Source organism: Cyprinus carpio, unplaced genomic scaffold, assembly GCF_018340385.1.
Source record: "Cyprinus carpio isolate SPL01 unplaced genomic scaffold, ASM1834038v1 S000001081, whole genome shotgun sequence".
Lineage (NCBI taxonomy): Eukaryota > Metazoa > Chordata > Actinopteri > Cypriniformes > Cyprinidae > Cyprinus > Cyprinus carpio.
The window spans coordinates 1-17,027 of NW_024873802.1; the positions used below are offsets into that span (position 1 = coordinate 1).

Below are 17,027 nucleotides of genomic sequence, written 5' to 3' on the forward strand. Positions count from 1 at the left end.
TTTATCAGAATAACATTTATATTAATCATTTTAAATAATAATAACAATATTTAAAAAATATATTATAATAAAATGATTGTATATAAATGAAATCAATAAATCAAATCAATAAATGAATTGATATAAAAAAACAATCAATCAATCAATAAATGATTGATATGAATTAAATGAAAATACGTAACAATATTACGTTTCTGATTATTTGATCACAAGGCAAGACTGCTGAGCAGATCCAGCTATAAAAATAAAGTTTGAGCAATAATGAAGGCTCTTTGATCAGTATATGATTATTATTTAGAGCCCCATCTGCAGGAAGAGACAGCAGAGAAGTTTGCTCTCAGCACTGATCATGTTTGCTCTGCTGAACGTCTGTCAGGAAAACCAAAGGAAAAGGAAATGCAGACCACAGGAAATATAAACAGATGACAAATAAGGAGACTTGTGGAGACTGTGTGTTATGAACATGAACGTGATGAGAAACAGACACCTCAGCAGCCCAAGACTGCGCTTACATCTGTGTCTGAACTGCTTTTTCAAACGTCTAAAGGCAGTAGATCTCTCGGATCTATCTGTCAGTGTGTGTTTGTAATGTTTCTGCTTTACCCTGAGAGGCCAGCATCGCTCCTGCTGTTTCCTGGAAATCCAGCAGCTGCTGCAGGAACAGAATGGCCTGAGGAGAACCTACGAGCTCTTAAAACAAATCACCATTACTGTTTTTATTACTCTCAGAGAGAGAAGTGATCTTACATTGCTTGTGAGCTCATGCACGGTTCCGTCTTTCGGCATGTTGTACTCTTTATCTGGATCGTTCTGTTGGAGCAGAGAACATCACGTGTCAGAACATAACAATAATCATTAATATAATGACGTGAGCGTAATGAGGAGTTTCATTTAGATTTTATATCTGGATCGTTCTGTTGGAGCAGAGAACATCACGTGTCAGATAAAACATATACCAATTTTGAATTATTATTATTAAAATAAATGTAATTTAACAATATTATAACATTAAAAAGGATTAAATTTCAATAATTGACTAATTTAAATTAATAAGAAATTTATTTTAAATTTTAATTAGTTGGAATTATTTTAAGAGTAATTTTTTTGTTTTTATTTATTGTTAATTAATTTTAATTATTTTTATTATTTTTATTAATTAGATATTTTTAATTAATAAGATACGTGAATTATTTAAAATAATTTTTTTAAGTGGTTGTTTATTTAATCTAGTAAATAAAACGATTAAAATGAGTGTTTATATATAATATTAAAGAAATATAAAATGTTATTATTTTATAATAATCTAAATATGTAATAAATAAATAAATAAACTATTATTATTATTAATAATAATACTACATGTAATTATAACTATTATTCAACAGTACAAATAATTAAACAATTAAATTGATGAATGACTTCAATATTAAATTATATTATATATATATATATAGTTTTAAAACAATTCTATATCTTTTCAATATTAAGGTAAATTAAATAAATAATAAATGTAATTATAACTATTATTCAACAGTACAAATAATGTAAACAATTAAATGAATTAATGACTTTAATATTAAATTATATATATATATATATATATATATATATATATATATATATGATTTTAATTTTTAATTATATATATATATATAAAACAATTCTATATTATTTTTTTTAATATTAAGGTCAAATTAAATAGTAGTAATTAAATCGTTTCTAAATTAATAATATTTATACATTATTTTTAATAACAACAATAATAAGCCATCATTTAAAATTAAATAAAAACGCTAAAATCAAATAATAATAAAAATAATATAATTTCTGCAGCTGATGTGATCCACAGACTGAACTTCCAGTCTTTGCTTTGATCACTGAAGCCGGTTGTGTCATGATCTCAGTGATCTTACCTTAATGCTGTCAGCAAACTCCTCCAGTGCTTTGGCTCCGATGCGCTCCATAGGGGGTGATGAGAGCTGGGAGCTGAGTTCTTAGTGCTGGTATCGCCTCGCTGCACAGCAAGACAGGATATGACATCACGGGCTACCACACCGCGCCAAAAGCACTGCTCACTTCGTTCTCGTGTCCTCCCTCTACCTGCAGCGTGCAGGCCAAAGTCTGGTTTGGTCTGCTTGAGGTGGCGCAGGATGGGGAAGATGGTCAGCACAGCCAGTAATCGTGTCTCATGATGGCTCGCCGCGCCGCGGAACTGATGTTATCACCCTCCAGCATCAGATTATCAGCGCTTCCCTTAAGCGGCCCAGCGAACACTGTGATTAAACACACACACACACACACTGAACACACACACACTGCAGACACGGCCCTGACCTGTATAGGCGGTCGAAGGTCTTCTTCTGGTGATGTTCTGGGATGATCTCAGTCAGTAAAGCGTATTCGCTCTGAGCCAGCTTCACAAACGCACTGATGCAGTGGATGTACAGATCGATCTCGATGTCCAACCGTCATCCTTCCTGAAACTGCACACACACACACACGGCCGTCAGAGCTCAAGAAAAACTCTATTCTAATATGATCACTGTGGACCAAGGCTGATATATTAATAACACATCAAATAGCACACAAGACGTACACCAAACAGAATTAAAATCTGCTTAATATTCAAAAAGACTCATTGTTTTGTGCCAACAGTGATGCAGTAAATAAACACCGCAGCTTTAAATATATCTGATCAATATGAGACCAAAGAGCTGTGAATGAGACACAAAACATTCACTTGAAATAAATATGATTTCTGAAATAATGTTGCATGATACTGCAGGAAACTGTGGTGAGTGATCATTAACAATCAATGAGAAACTGAACAATCCTGCTGGTGGTTTCTTCATATCGAATCACTTCAAATAATGCATATCAATAACACACATCATCAGATGTAAACCACTGAGACCTGATGTTGATGTTAAAAATCAATGTGAACATTTTAATCCAAAAGACTGTGGGTATATCTGATTCAACGCTGGAATGAACTGACAGACTGACTGACTCTTCAAACTATGAAATTATTGATAAATAAATAATATAAAAGTGAAATATATTAACACATTAAAATTAAGCATAAATTCTATAAACTAATAAACAATAATATTCACATTTACAATTAATAAAATTAAAATTCTAGGATATCCTTCTGCATTTTTTAAATTTGATTTAATGTTGAATCCCGACAATCACTGACTTTTCAAACTAAAATTAACATTTTTTAAATTATTGATAACATTTAAATTAATTAAATTGATTGCTACGCATTATTGCATGGTTTACTACTACTAATAATAATAATTAATTATGACAAATGCTTTAAGATGCAAACTTACAATAATGCATTAAGTAATATAAAATTATAATAAAAATTATATAAATTAAGAAATAATAAAATTCATAATTTTAATTAAAAATAATAGAGTTAAATGTTGAATTTTTAAGGTCTGATTCTGTCACTCTTTGAACTGAACTCAATGCATGATTGATAACCTCTCTTAAAAAAATTATTTAGCGTTCTGCATCTTTGACATGCTGTGGATTATGATGATTAATAGCAAAAGTCCCTCAGTTTGTAAAACACTCAAAACTTGTTAAACAGATGATCTTTAGCTGGAACGCTGCAACAGTATCAACATTAAAAAATACCACATTATTTTTTGTACATGAGTTACACAAACTGTTGTGTTTACTTCGAGACTAATGTAAAAAAATCACATCATTTAGTTTTTCTTTTTTTATACGAATCCAGAATACATATTTGGCAACTTGTCTTTAATCCTGTTTTTGTTGTTGTTGTTGTGATCTTTGAGGTCAGACTCACCTGCAGCCGCCACGTGCTTGTCGTCAGACAGGTGCTTGACCCCACGCAGGTCATGATCGAAACCTGATTGGTTAGGATAAAGTCACATTGACCCGGGTCGCACTCACCCAGGAATACATAGGGAGTGACTGGCAAAAGCTGCTCACCCCGCCCACAAAAGCAAAGGAAACACTCAGGTTGGCACGACCGAGTGCTGGATGTTATGGGGTTTCTAAGTGCACAGATGGACCCAAGCAAAGCACAGAGGACTTCTAGGAAACACCTGACCTCACACAAGTTTGTCCCAACGTTGAGAGAGAGAAAACAACTACCACAACCTTTGTGTGTCCACAAACCGAACGCAGTATGGACTTTTAAATCTGGAAAAAAAAAAAAAAATCTGATTTCAATCCAGATGCCGACGATCTGATGCAGAGAGAGTCATTTTCAGCAATATTTATATACTGTTTATATACCTTATATGCTTACTCTTTCAGAGTTTTCAAGCGTTATTACCATTTTTTTTTAGTAATATTTATATACTTTTAGATATACCACACATAATGTATATATATATATGACTATTTATATATTTTCAGTATTCATGTTAACTTTTAGAAATATTTATATACTATTTTTATAATTACAGTTTTCATTTTAATTTCAGTTTGATTTAGTAATTTATTTATTTTTTCATTTTTATTAGTTTTTATTTTTATTTATTTACTTTTTCCATTTAAAATTATTTTATTTCAGCTGTTTAATTTCTCATATTCATTTATTTTTTTGAAGTTTAAGTTTTTCCAACTATGTTGCTTTTATTTCAGCTTTATTTCACATAATAACTTTTTATGTTTAATAGTTTTTAGTTTAACACCATACACAAGTTACTGATAGTATGATGTCACGAAGACATAGCGATGCCTCAGAACACATTTAATAATTCACTTTTTTTAAAGCAAGAAGATAAAATGCATCATTAAATCTAATGAGTCAAATTTCCCCTGCCTTAAATGCCAGTCCAAAAAACCTGTGTTTAGCAGGCGCTGCTTTTGCAACACATTTGACATGTTTGGTAAAATATTTTGGCAATGCTGCGTGGTCAAAATACTTTGCTCAAATGTTGCTGTTCATTCCCATCGTTTTTCACCTTCAAACGTGCCTTTAAGTTCCACAAGCATCACTTTAATGATTTTAAATGTTCTTTTTTTTTTTTTTTTTTTTATAAACAAAGTAATAATAAATAATTATAATTAATATTTATTACATAATTATTATTTATTATTTAATTGAATAAAAACTAATTTAATTATTTCAATATGGGAGGGCTTTTTAATAATTTTAATTTTTGGAAATATATATTTCAATTAAATGAGATGAACAGTGGCCTCTCTCCATTCCTGAAGCCCCCCATGGTTTCGGGACCTCAGCGAGGGCTGAAACTGCACTGTGACCCATAAGTCTCTGTGTTATCCGACGTGTTGTTTTCGAGAAACACGCAGGAGCAACAGTTTCAAAAACAGAGAGGAGAGAAACAAGAACCAGAGCTTGAGAGGAGGAAGAGCAAACCAGAAAGGACAGCGTGCTTTACCTTCCAGAGGAGTGGAGGGGTTCCGCCCTTTTTTTCCCCAAATCCAGGCCATGCCACAGAGAGTACTGTTTGAGCAGCGTCTGAGGCCCCTAACGGATCGTGCCTGCGCCACCCATATCCAACCCCCGACGCCAAAGACAGAGCAGAAGAATTGCCAGACGAGAGGACCAACAGAGGGAAGGAGATATAACGAACCGTGGGGCAGGCCGTCAGGAAGGCGGAAAAACAGATGAGAGCCTATAGGAAAAAAGGGAAAACAAGAGGACGCAACACCGTGAGGGGAAGAGGAAGAAGGAGACGGGGGGTGGCTAGCAAAACACCTGTCAGCCGACACCACACGATAACTGCCAAGCGTCCATCACGGGATACAGCAGCCTACACACAACCCGATAGCGTGTTCTGACGGAGCCGTACCTGCAAAAAGGTAACTACAGACCTCGTTCGTACCAACCTTAATCTACCCAACCTTCAATCCTTGTCTTAAGTAGAGAACTAAAGCCATATGAGCCAACGAGACATGGTCACAACTGCCAAGAACATTTTTTTTTTTTGTATTTTTTTTCAGTTAAAATATTTATATTATAATAGGAATCAAGATGGGTTGCTTTAATGGACACGAGAAACCTTTTGTCGTGGTTTATTTTCTAGATCACTTGATACATCGATACAGCTTCGTGGTGTTTTTTTTTTAAATCAAAACAAACACAGAGAAAGCAAAGAAAAACAGTTGTTGTGACTTCTTGCCATGTCTGTCAAACTGATATTTTTAAACACCAACAACAACTTTTGCCAAAAATTTTGTACAAATATTTTAAATTCAGTTGTCAAAAAAAAAATGCCACCACACAAACATTGTCGGCTGGATTGCCTGTAAAAATTTTTTCAAAATAAATATTTATAAGATCTAAATTACATAAATCTTTCGTCATGAGTATACTATAATATATATAGATCTATGTATGTATGTAGGATGTTATATAAGTTAAATTTCATTCAAAGATACTGGAACTTATTTGATTTTAAATAAATAGAATATAATAATTAATGTTCAGGCTTTGTTGATTATTATATTAGGGTTTCTTGCATTCTTGGACAGGCTCTACTGTACGAACAAGATATACCAACGGTATACTGATTCGAAGTTCAATTTCAGGAGAAATTGGATGTCTCTACTAATGATCGTGTATAGCAATACCAAAAGGGAAATACATATGCTTTACCACAAATATTATGCAAAAGTATAAATTGGTCTTTAAAAAAAAAATAAATAAAAAATAAATAGTTTTTTTTATTTATTTATAATGCCAGTACAATTCCCAGTTGACTAGTACATGTTTGAGTGCAGGCAGTGGGGCCAGAGCAGAAAACGGTTCGGCCCTTTGGATACACCTGTCAGACCAAACACATGCGGAGGCACAAAATATCACATTAACAATTACAAGTGTCTACAGACCTGAAGAAAAAAAGAACACCGTCACACACAACCACTGAGAAGAGATAATACAAGCTCAGTTAATCACATCACAGCTGTTTAAACAGCGACCGCAATCAGCTTGTGGTCAACAAACACAGTAGACTGGTGCGGGGCATTTAACTACAAGGAATTCACTTTAACAGCGAGTAAGTGCTAGCTCAGACCTGCGACTCATTGAAACCACTTATAGCACCTCTCCCTGGAACCTGCTATCAAACACCACCAGTAAGTGGTGTGCTAAAACCAAAAGGAAATGTATGTCTTAAAGGCGGTCACAGCATCATCTGAGTATCTTATTAGTCTTCCATCATCCTATTATAATTAGAAGAGAGTTACGAGTTGTCAGGAGCAGTTGTCATTCTCTGTGGCTCTGGAAATGGAGCGGTTGAGGTTAAGTTATAGACTCGTGGCCAAAAAATAGTACCAGATGCTAAATATGCTGTTGATGTTACTGAGGTTTGACCCATCGTTCATGCATGTAGCTTACAGATGATGTTTCAAAGTACGTGTGAACAAGGTAACTAGTTTGTCATAGATTCCACAGTACAAGGTTGTTTCAAAAAGAAAAAAAAGTGATTTATCTTGATATGATCCCCTTATTAAGCACATTAATATGCAGTAGATGTTTTCTTCAGCCATCTGCAATAATAAAGCATCTTGTGGAAACACGGAGGAGAGACAGATATCGGTCTGCTTAGAGGGGGCAGAAGCCCCGAACACCGTTGTGGTGCGGAGAAGGTGAGCATTGCGGTCAGTGTAGAGCGTTAGTAGGACAACAAAGAGCCTCACTCTGTACACAATACCAGTGTGGTAGCAACAACAAAAAAACAGGAAGATGCACGGTGCAAGCATCTGTGCCTAACGGCTCCAAACTGACACACAGACAGGAAGGGAGCGCTGTCTCTGCTTGCCACGGCTTTGCAGAACATTAGTGCAATGCAAACTACAACATCTATCGAGTTATAACAGTTCATTGGTAGAGTGTGACCTGAAATATCAGAAGCGTGTGTGTGGTGTGTGTGTTGTGTGTGTGTGGTGGAGTGCGTCCTCTCGGATCTGTATGTGTACCCTTGCCTGCTCCATGGTTGTATTGTGTGGGTGTGTATAAAGGTGCTGTCTGCACATTCTTAAGAAACAAGATTCATGAAAACACAACTACATTCAAATGTCTTTTATCTTTTTTTAAGATATAATAATTATTCCAGCAAGGCCGAATATTAAATTGATCAAAGGACAGAAAGAACATTTATAATGTTACAAAGATCCTATTTCAAATAAAGCTGTTTTCTTTCTGAACTTTCTGTTCTGAACAATTCTGAAAAAATCACTATTGCCCCGTCACAGTTTTATCTACAAAAATATGTGCACAGCCACAAGCCTGTTTCAACACATTGATACTAATCAGAAATTTTCTGAGCAGTAAACAGTTAAGATCATCCTATTAGAATGATTTCTGAAGATCATGTGTTGACGCTGAACACTGGAGTAGTAATGATGCCTGAAAATACAGCTGCACATCACAGAAGAAAATAAATTCACAGTTGAAATTTAGATATTCTCCACATAGAAACCATGCTGTTTAAATTGTAATAATATTTCAGAATTTTTTAATTGTTTGTTACGGTATTTTTTGGTATCAAAATCGCAATTGCAGCCTTGATGAGCACGATAAGTCTTTGGATTATAATGCTTATATTTATAACTGTATTAATAAAAATAAATAATCATAACTACTTTTATTACTATAATAATTTAGTTGTCAACATAATTTTAATCATTAAATTATTATATAAAAAAGTATTTTATTTGTGTAATATTTACATGAATTTTTTTTTAATCTTAACCCAAACTTCTGACAACGGTCGCCAAAGAAAGTCAAATCTGTTTATCAGAGATACAACATCTTCCTCTTCACTCTCTGTGATGAATAGTGTGTATTTTGTGTTATTTTGCTAGCAAATGTTTACTTTGCTGTTGCAGGTCGTATTTAATAAACAAACCTGTGTGTGTGTTGTGTGTCGAGAATAACTACTCACTGGCACTCGAGGAAACCAAGCGCTGGGCGCAGTCACAAACACAGCTGAGGACTATACCCTGGGACTGTAGCCTGACAATCATCAGCGACACCAGTTGACAGGAGACGAGAGAAGGGGAGAGGAGACGGTATAAGTTAAGACAACACCACACTAGGAACGGGAAGAGATAGAGGAAGGAAAGAGCGAGAAGAGAAGAGGAGAACTTAGACAGGGGAAGGAAAATGAATGATGGAGGTCAGAAACACCTTATCGGATGATCCATCAGGACCATCAGAAACCCCAATGAGACTCCCGGTTCTAGTGAGATGAAGGGGTTGTGTTTTTTTGGCAGTTTTTTGTTTTGTGTTTTTTTTTGTAAATGTTTTTTAAAGTCTCACTGGGACCTGTCTTTGGGTGGAGGCTTCTTGGTGGGGTTTCCTCATTGCGGTTTGGTCTGAACGTCGGGCGCGGCGCTTGCTTGTGGCTGGCGGAGGTGGCGAGCTGTTTCTTACGGAAAGTGCTTCCTTTGACAGGTAAATGCGCACCGATCCAGCCGACTGGACCGGACCTGGAGGAATACACGTTCCTGAAGGTCTGCCGGAGAAAAGGACAAACACCCGACCATATGAGATATTCAGACAACCTCAGGTTCTGGAAGTAAAAACCCATGCATTTTGCTCCACAGGAAGTTTTATGGATGACTGAATAAACCATTAAAGGCAGATAGCTGATGGTGAGGTGGGTTCAATGCAAGGATAGATGCTTTGGTTAAAAGCCATTTGTTCCCATTAATTTCAACTCATTTTTGACAAACTTGTGGGTGAAAAACTACATTACCCATGATGCTGTACAGACAAATTCAACCAAAATCAGAGGAGTATGCAGGCGCAGCGCGAGCAAAGTGAGCCGAGAAGAGCTCCGCCCACTCCCATGAAAGAACTGAAAATGACTATATCAAGCTGATACTTTGCATTCATATACCTCTATATCGGTTATTTGAATCTGAATTATTAATATTTTATTATAACAAAATGGTGTTATGCTATAGTTGTATATATACATATATCGTTATTTGAACCTGTATTAATATTTTGTAATGGTATAATATAATAATATTATTGTTTTTTAATAATTTAATTAAAAATATGTGAAATATCAATATTTAAATAATGCAAATAAATTGAAAATATTAAATTAATTAATATATTTTATATTATGAATTATTTATTTATAAGTAATATTTAATCGAGCTGCACATTTTGAAGAAAGCAAAAAACTTGAAAAAAAAAACAAATAATAATACTTAGTCTGTACGTAGGTATGTATGTAGTATTTTTATTATTATATATATATATATATAATATATATATATAATATATACTATATATATTATATATATGTACACACAAAGTATATATTTATAATTCCACACATAACAATTAACAACTTTAAATGAATGTTTACTATTTCACCATCCTTTTTAATTTAATTATTGTTCATTTGCAATGCTTCATGGGATTGTAGTTCTGATTTTAATATACGTTTTGGCGTCCTAATCAGTGTTGTTATGTTTGTGTTTCTACACTCGTAGCTGGTGTTTGTTCAAAGTGCGTTTTTTTAACCAAAGACCTTTTGTCAATCGAAAAAAGACCATAAAAACCACATTGGTCGTCGGGTTCCATGTTTTACTACATCAGACAGGCAGATGATGTCAAATGAATGTCATGCAGGAACGGATTCTTGGGGCAAGGTGCTCCAGCCGGGGTTCACGTCCATCATGGCCCTCAATGTACTGCGTCTCCTCCGGATGTCGTACTCCGGATCGAGGAACGTCGCACTGGCATCCTGGCCTGCTGTTTTGTAGTAGTCAGAAGCGCCTGAGAACACTAAGCCTCCAGCAGCTCCTTTACCACTCTCGAAGCTGCGGGGGGCGCATTTAATCTGCTAAGACAGGACAGCCTCGCTGAGCCGCTTAACCTAAGAGATATCGAAGAAGAGTGAGGTGTGAGAGGAAGCGTGACGGGAGTAAGTGTATGAGGAAGCGTAGTTGTGATCTGTTGAGCTTTTGTGTACCTACACAGCTGTTGGAGATCGGTGGGGAATGTTTGGCGCGCGATTGTTGTTTGTCCCGAAAAATTTACTTCACAGCTTTTTGGATCTTTGCAATGCCAGGCTAGATACTCATCCAGACGACCTGCAGGCCCTGCACGAAGAGCAATAGCCGATTACGTCCCTGACACCCCAGTTACAAGCACACAACCTACGACAGTCTCTCTACTACATCTCCCATCTCTCGCCCTTTCTCGACTCTCGTCTCGCTCATCTCTCTTCTCTTATTCTCGTCCGACGTGTACAACCATTTTAATCTTTTTAATTACACATGACTGTTTTTACTGTATTTTTAAATCAAGGTAAATGCAACCTTTATGAGACGGTGACCAATAATTTATATTTAAGTTTAATATTTGTATTTATTTTATTTAGTAATGTAAATAATCCCAATATTAAAAATCCTTACATAATTTCAACTAAAATAAAAAAAGATACATACGACACAACATTAAGCCTATATATATTTAAAACAGATATTTTTATATTACTGTATATCTATATCTATCTAGCTCATAACTTTTTTTTTCTGTTATTTTAAAACTGTAATATTCCACAATATTATTAGTTTTTACAGTATTTTTAATCAAAGTAAATGCACGCCTCATGCGTATATAATAAGAGCCACCTACAATAATTATATCTAAATAATTCCCTTAAATATTTAATATTTTTGTGATTTTTTAATAATGTAAATAATTTAAAATATTACAACATTATTTATTAATAAATTAAAATAAGGAATATATTGTATATACAACACAAAATCAGCTTATTGATTATATTATCCAAAATATTTTTACTATCCTTGTATATCTATCGGTATCTAATGATGCAATTAAAGTTATACAGTCTTTACATTATTAAACTGTATTTTATATAAATTATAACTTATATTATTAATTATAGTACATTATGCAGACTATGGTGTAAAAAAAAAAAAAAAAAAAAAAAATTATATGTAATAATTTAAATTAATATAAATAAATCTATAAATAATTATGAAATGCTATTTATTTATGCAATTGTAAATAACCTTCTGAAATATTAAAATGAGTAATATTAAGTAATTAGTAAATGTCCAAAAAATAGCTGAAACGTACAAAAAATAGCTAAATAGCAACATACTCATATCTGTTATTGAAATAATAGAACAGAAATGTGCCGGACCTAGGGCTGTTGTTGTTTTGTTGGAAAGTAACGATCACTTCCATTACATAATTGCCCACAGGTTTTGGAGGAAATATATCGCTCCGTCTGCTGAAACCGGAAGTCTCCGGGCGGCTCGCTCACCCCTTCCTAGAACATGATCTTGCGGATGTCTTTGGGCCACGTGATAATAACTGAAGATGACTTCGTGATTCCAAGCAGGAGAGGAGCTTTTGTTCCCACGTTCTCCTGCAGACGGCTCTGCAAGGTTCTTCTCCGTTTGCTTGTGGGACCGGATTAATGGAGTTCTCCATCTGCCCATCCAGCACGGCTCTCGAAGCGAGGACAGGAATGGACTACTCCTTACCAGGACACAGAACAGCATGTTCATTCACGAAGACAACCACAAAATAATATTTAACAGAAGATTATGGCACGTGTTCAGCAAACATCAGCTGCTTATTTCAGTTTGATTATATTACGTATGCTAAAACCAGGACTCACACACTCTTTCTCTTTTCTCTGTCTGAAGTCACACACATCACAACACACACAAAACACCATCTTTACGGCACACCAAAAATTCTCTCTCTCTCAGCACACACCAGCACACTCTCTATCCTCTCTCACTCACACCCAAAACACACACAGCACCGGCACTTTCTTCTCTACTCGTCTCTCTCTCCCTCTCTCACACACAAACCTCTCTCTCTCTCTCACACACACACACAAACACACACACTCTCTCTCTCACACACACACACACACACACACACACACTTCTCCTCTCTCTCTCCACACACACACACTCTCTCTCTCTCTCTCACACACACACACCCACACACACACACACACAACTCTCTCTCTCTCTCCTCTCTCACAGAACGCCACACATACACATCACACACAAACACTCTCTCTCTCTCATCACACACACACACACACACACACACACACACACGTGCTCGCTCTCTCTCTCTCTCTCTCTCTCTCCAGCACACACACTCCTCTCTCTCTCTTCACAACACACACACACACCACACACACTCTCGGCTCCACACACCACACACACACACACACACACACTCTCTCTCTCTCCTCACACACCCAAACCAACACACACGACACACCTCATCTCCCTCCTCCTCACTCCTACACACACACACACACACACACACACCACCACACACACTCTCTCTCTCTCTCTCTCTCTCTCTCACACGTACACACACACACACACACTGACACTCTCTCTCTCTCTCTCACACACACACACACACACACACACACACACACACCACACCCCCTCCTCGCTCTCTCTCTCGTCTCTCTTCTCCCTTTTTTTTTCACACACTCTCTCTCTCTCTCTACACACACACACACCCACTCTTCTCTCTCACCCACACACCACTCTCTCATCCTCTCTCTCTCTCTTACTCTCACCAGGCACACAAACACACACCACACACACTCTCTCATCTCTCTCTCCTCTCTCAACAAACATCTCACATCCCTCCTCGCTCACGCTCTCTCTCGCCACCTACCCACACACCACCACTCTCTCTCTCTCACACCACACACACGCACACATACACACACAACAGCACCTATCTCTCTCTCTCTCTCACACCACACTACGCACACATTACACACAACACACACTCTCACCATTCCTTTAGTGACGCTTGATCAATCTTCTCCAGGCTTTTCACGGATAAAAGACAGAGTTTCTTCTGTTCCTGTAGAAAGCAAACAGCCTCGAGATATATGCACACTGTCTCAATTATAACAACATCTTATTTTTGACATTATCACATTTTCTATCATTATGCTTCTAAAATGCTTCGTGAGATTATTTTTTTATTGACAATCACGCAGTTTCTGGCGCCATGACTTTACTGAATAACAATCCGCGCCCTGATCACGGGACTCTCGTGTTTTCTTCCTCTAGTAACGGACCTGGTTGAGTTTTTCCCTCGATCTCCCGCGTTCCGCGCGGACGCGTCTTCGGTCGGGATCATCCTGACGGGCAGAAATGAGACGGGAACGACGCTGGATCCGTCCCGGACCGATGCAAAATCCACAGCAATATTACAACATTAACGGGAAGACAGCGGAAATACAACACACAGGGAAAAACGGCAGTGACGTGAATCACGCGTACAAAATAAAAGTCCTCTTTTTTTTAATTGTTGCAACTTAATACGATTTCAGAAAGTCCAAATCCAGCTAAATAAAAAATAAATTATAATATATATATATAGTAATTGTTGCTTGAATAAAATACAAACACAAAACGTTCAAAAAAGTCCAAATCCATTTAAATAAATAAATAAATAATGTATTAATTAATAAGACATACAGAGAATATTACAAAAAGTGTTAAAAAAAAAAAAAAACTTTCTTAACTACCACTTTCATTTTAAGTAATGCATAAGATTTTGAGATTTAAAAATCATCTTCTTAACTACTTATATATAAAAACAATTGACTGAAACTACAATATTATTTTTAACCACAAATTCAACATAACAAATCAGCACAAAAAAAAAAAAAAATAATAATAATAATAATAAAAAAAAAAAATAATAAAAATTTTTAAGACTGCAGGTTATGTGAATAATGAGATTAATTTATAATTAATTTAAATTCTTTAATTTTATTAATATTTAAATGTGGACATTAACATGTCAATACAAAAAAAAAAAAAAAAAAGAAGAAAAATAAGAAAATTATTTAAAATTTAATTTAAAGTGAAGAGGAATTTCAATAGCATGGTAATAATAAAACATCTTTAGATTTTGACTTTGACAGTGTGGTGTTTGTGGGGCGACTTCACTGGCTCCAGTTTTACCCACACAAAACTCCATTTATTTAGTAAATTCTCTGAACATGGGATACAATCAATCAATCAACCAATCATCAACCTTCTTAAATTTACCTAAATAAAATATACAGTCAATTTACAGCAGCATCAAAAAAATGATATGTACATCTTTATTTAGAAGCATAATGCATGATGTCTTGCAATAATTACCTAACAAAACACATACTCTGAACTCTTAAAAGTTTTTTTTTTTAGAGATTAAACAAAAACTATAAAGAAGTTAAGGTATTTAAAATGCCAAACACATTATGTAACAGGTTGGGTGTACAAAAAAAAAAAAAATTCACACAAATCAGCAACCTTTTTAGTTCATTTAATTTCAAACAGTCTTAAAAAAATAACGCATTAAAAGATCATCAACGGAATTGGCATGAATTCCTGTCTTCCTAAGACTCCTCGTTGTTTGTTGTGAAAGCCTAAAAATAATAAAAAGACAATAAAACGAAGTTACACACTGTACCACCAGGACACCATGTGTAATTGAAGTGCGGATTCTATTCGATGTTTCTGAATTACGCCACCTGTTTGAGAAAACTGCCGTCCGAAGTAATTTTGTGGCACATGTGTCTTCAGGTTTGTTCTGGGCGCCTACTTTGCAAGCGCACGTGATCCGTAGAGATTTGCCTTGTTTCGTCCCTGTAACACCACTACCATAATCAAACCACTGCCTGGAGGAGAGATGAGGACCGGTGCACTCACAGAACACGCATTTCATGTCTGGGTGTGACACCTAATAAGACCGAGAGCTCACCAGCCCATTTGATCTTGAATGAGATGAGAGCCAAGAAAGCAAAGATGACCCAGATGACGGGAGACAGATGATCAGACCCAGCCAGAAGAGCCGAGACTCCGCATTTGAGGATCGGGACCGCTGAAGACTGACTCCCGCTGGCCTGCACACACCCACCACACACACAACACACACACAGATCCAGACAGGCACGTCAGTACAGCAGCTGTGTTTCCATCACCCTGCTTCTATGCACATTTTGAATTATCGCATCAGAAACCAATGAATGGAAATGACCAATTCTGGGGGAAAAAAAATCCCTTAATTCACAAAAAATGGTGGATCTTACTTCTTAATATTAATTAATACTCTCTAATGTTTTATGCAATATTCCAATTTTGCACATAAGTTAAATTCGCAACTTCGGATGGAAACCCAGCTAATGTCCACAAAACTAATTTTAGTAGAAAAGCACATTTACTTGTATATCATATCACGCACTACTGTTTTTAAAAGTTTGGCCTTTTTTTCATCGAAATTAATACTTTTATTTGAGAGACCAGGGCGGATGCATTACATTAGAAAGGATACAATAAATCAATCAAAAAAGCAAGGATACAATAAATCAATCAAAAAAGACAGTAAAGACATTTATAATATATATAAAAAAATCTATCATATTTATTAATGATTTCTGAAGATCATGTGACTCGGAAGACTGGAGTAATGATGCTGAAAATACAGCTTTGCTCACAGGAATCAATTACAGTCTGAACAACATATTAACATTTATTTTAATATTCTAATAATATTTCACAATATCACTGGTTTTTTGATTAAATAAACACAGCCTTGTTTGAGGCATACAACAATTTATAATACAATTTTTTCATCTCATTTGAAGTATTTTTGTGCCGCTCTACTGGGGAGTCTGTGTTTGAGTGTGTAAATAGTACCTTTCTGGACTCAAAACACCCAGCGGCTTTTTCCATCATCATCCACTTATTCCACCACGCGCAAACCCCCATCAGGACGGCCGGTAATATTCTACAGTCAGACAGACAGATTAATATTTAGAGTCTGAGGTCTGTTGGACTCTTTAAACAGAAGTAGCAGTGAGGCTTGACTTGATCTCCTCTAACTACAGAACTGGAAGGATTTCGCAGTACACCTGAGCAAGTTATTCTACACACAGCACCTTCAACAGTCCAGAAAGTCACATGACAGGGGAGAGGATGATGGTGACCATGGCAAGGCGATGAAG

The 17,027-nt window shown here is 35.8% G+C and overlaps 1 long non-coding RNA gene across 1 annotated transcript; it reads right to left on the bottom strand.

The window, feature by feature from the left end:
• Window positions 1–174: 174 nt before the first annotated feature.
• LOC122143275 lies at window positions 175–1,969 on the bottom strand. Its single transcript, XR_006159084.1, has 3 exons — window positions 1,914–1,969; window positions 748–810; window positions 175–670 (listed from the first exon to the last, which is right to left on the bottom strand). It is a non-coding gene; the product is annotated as an uncharacterized LOC122143275 (long non-coding RNA).
• Window positions 1,970–17,027: the final 15,058 nt, after the last annotated feature.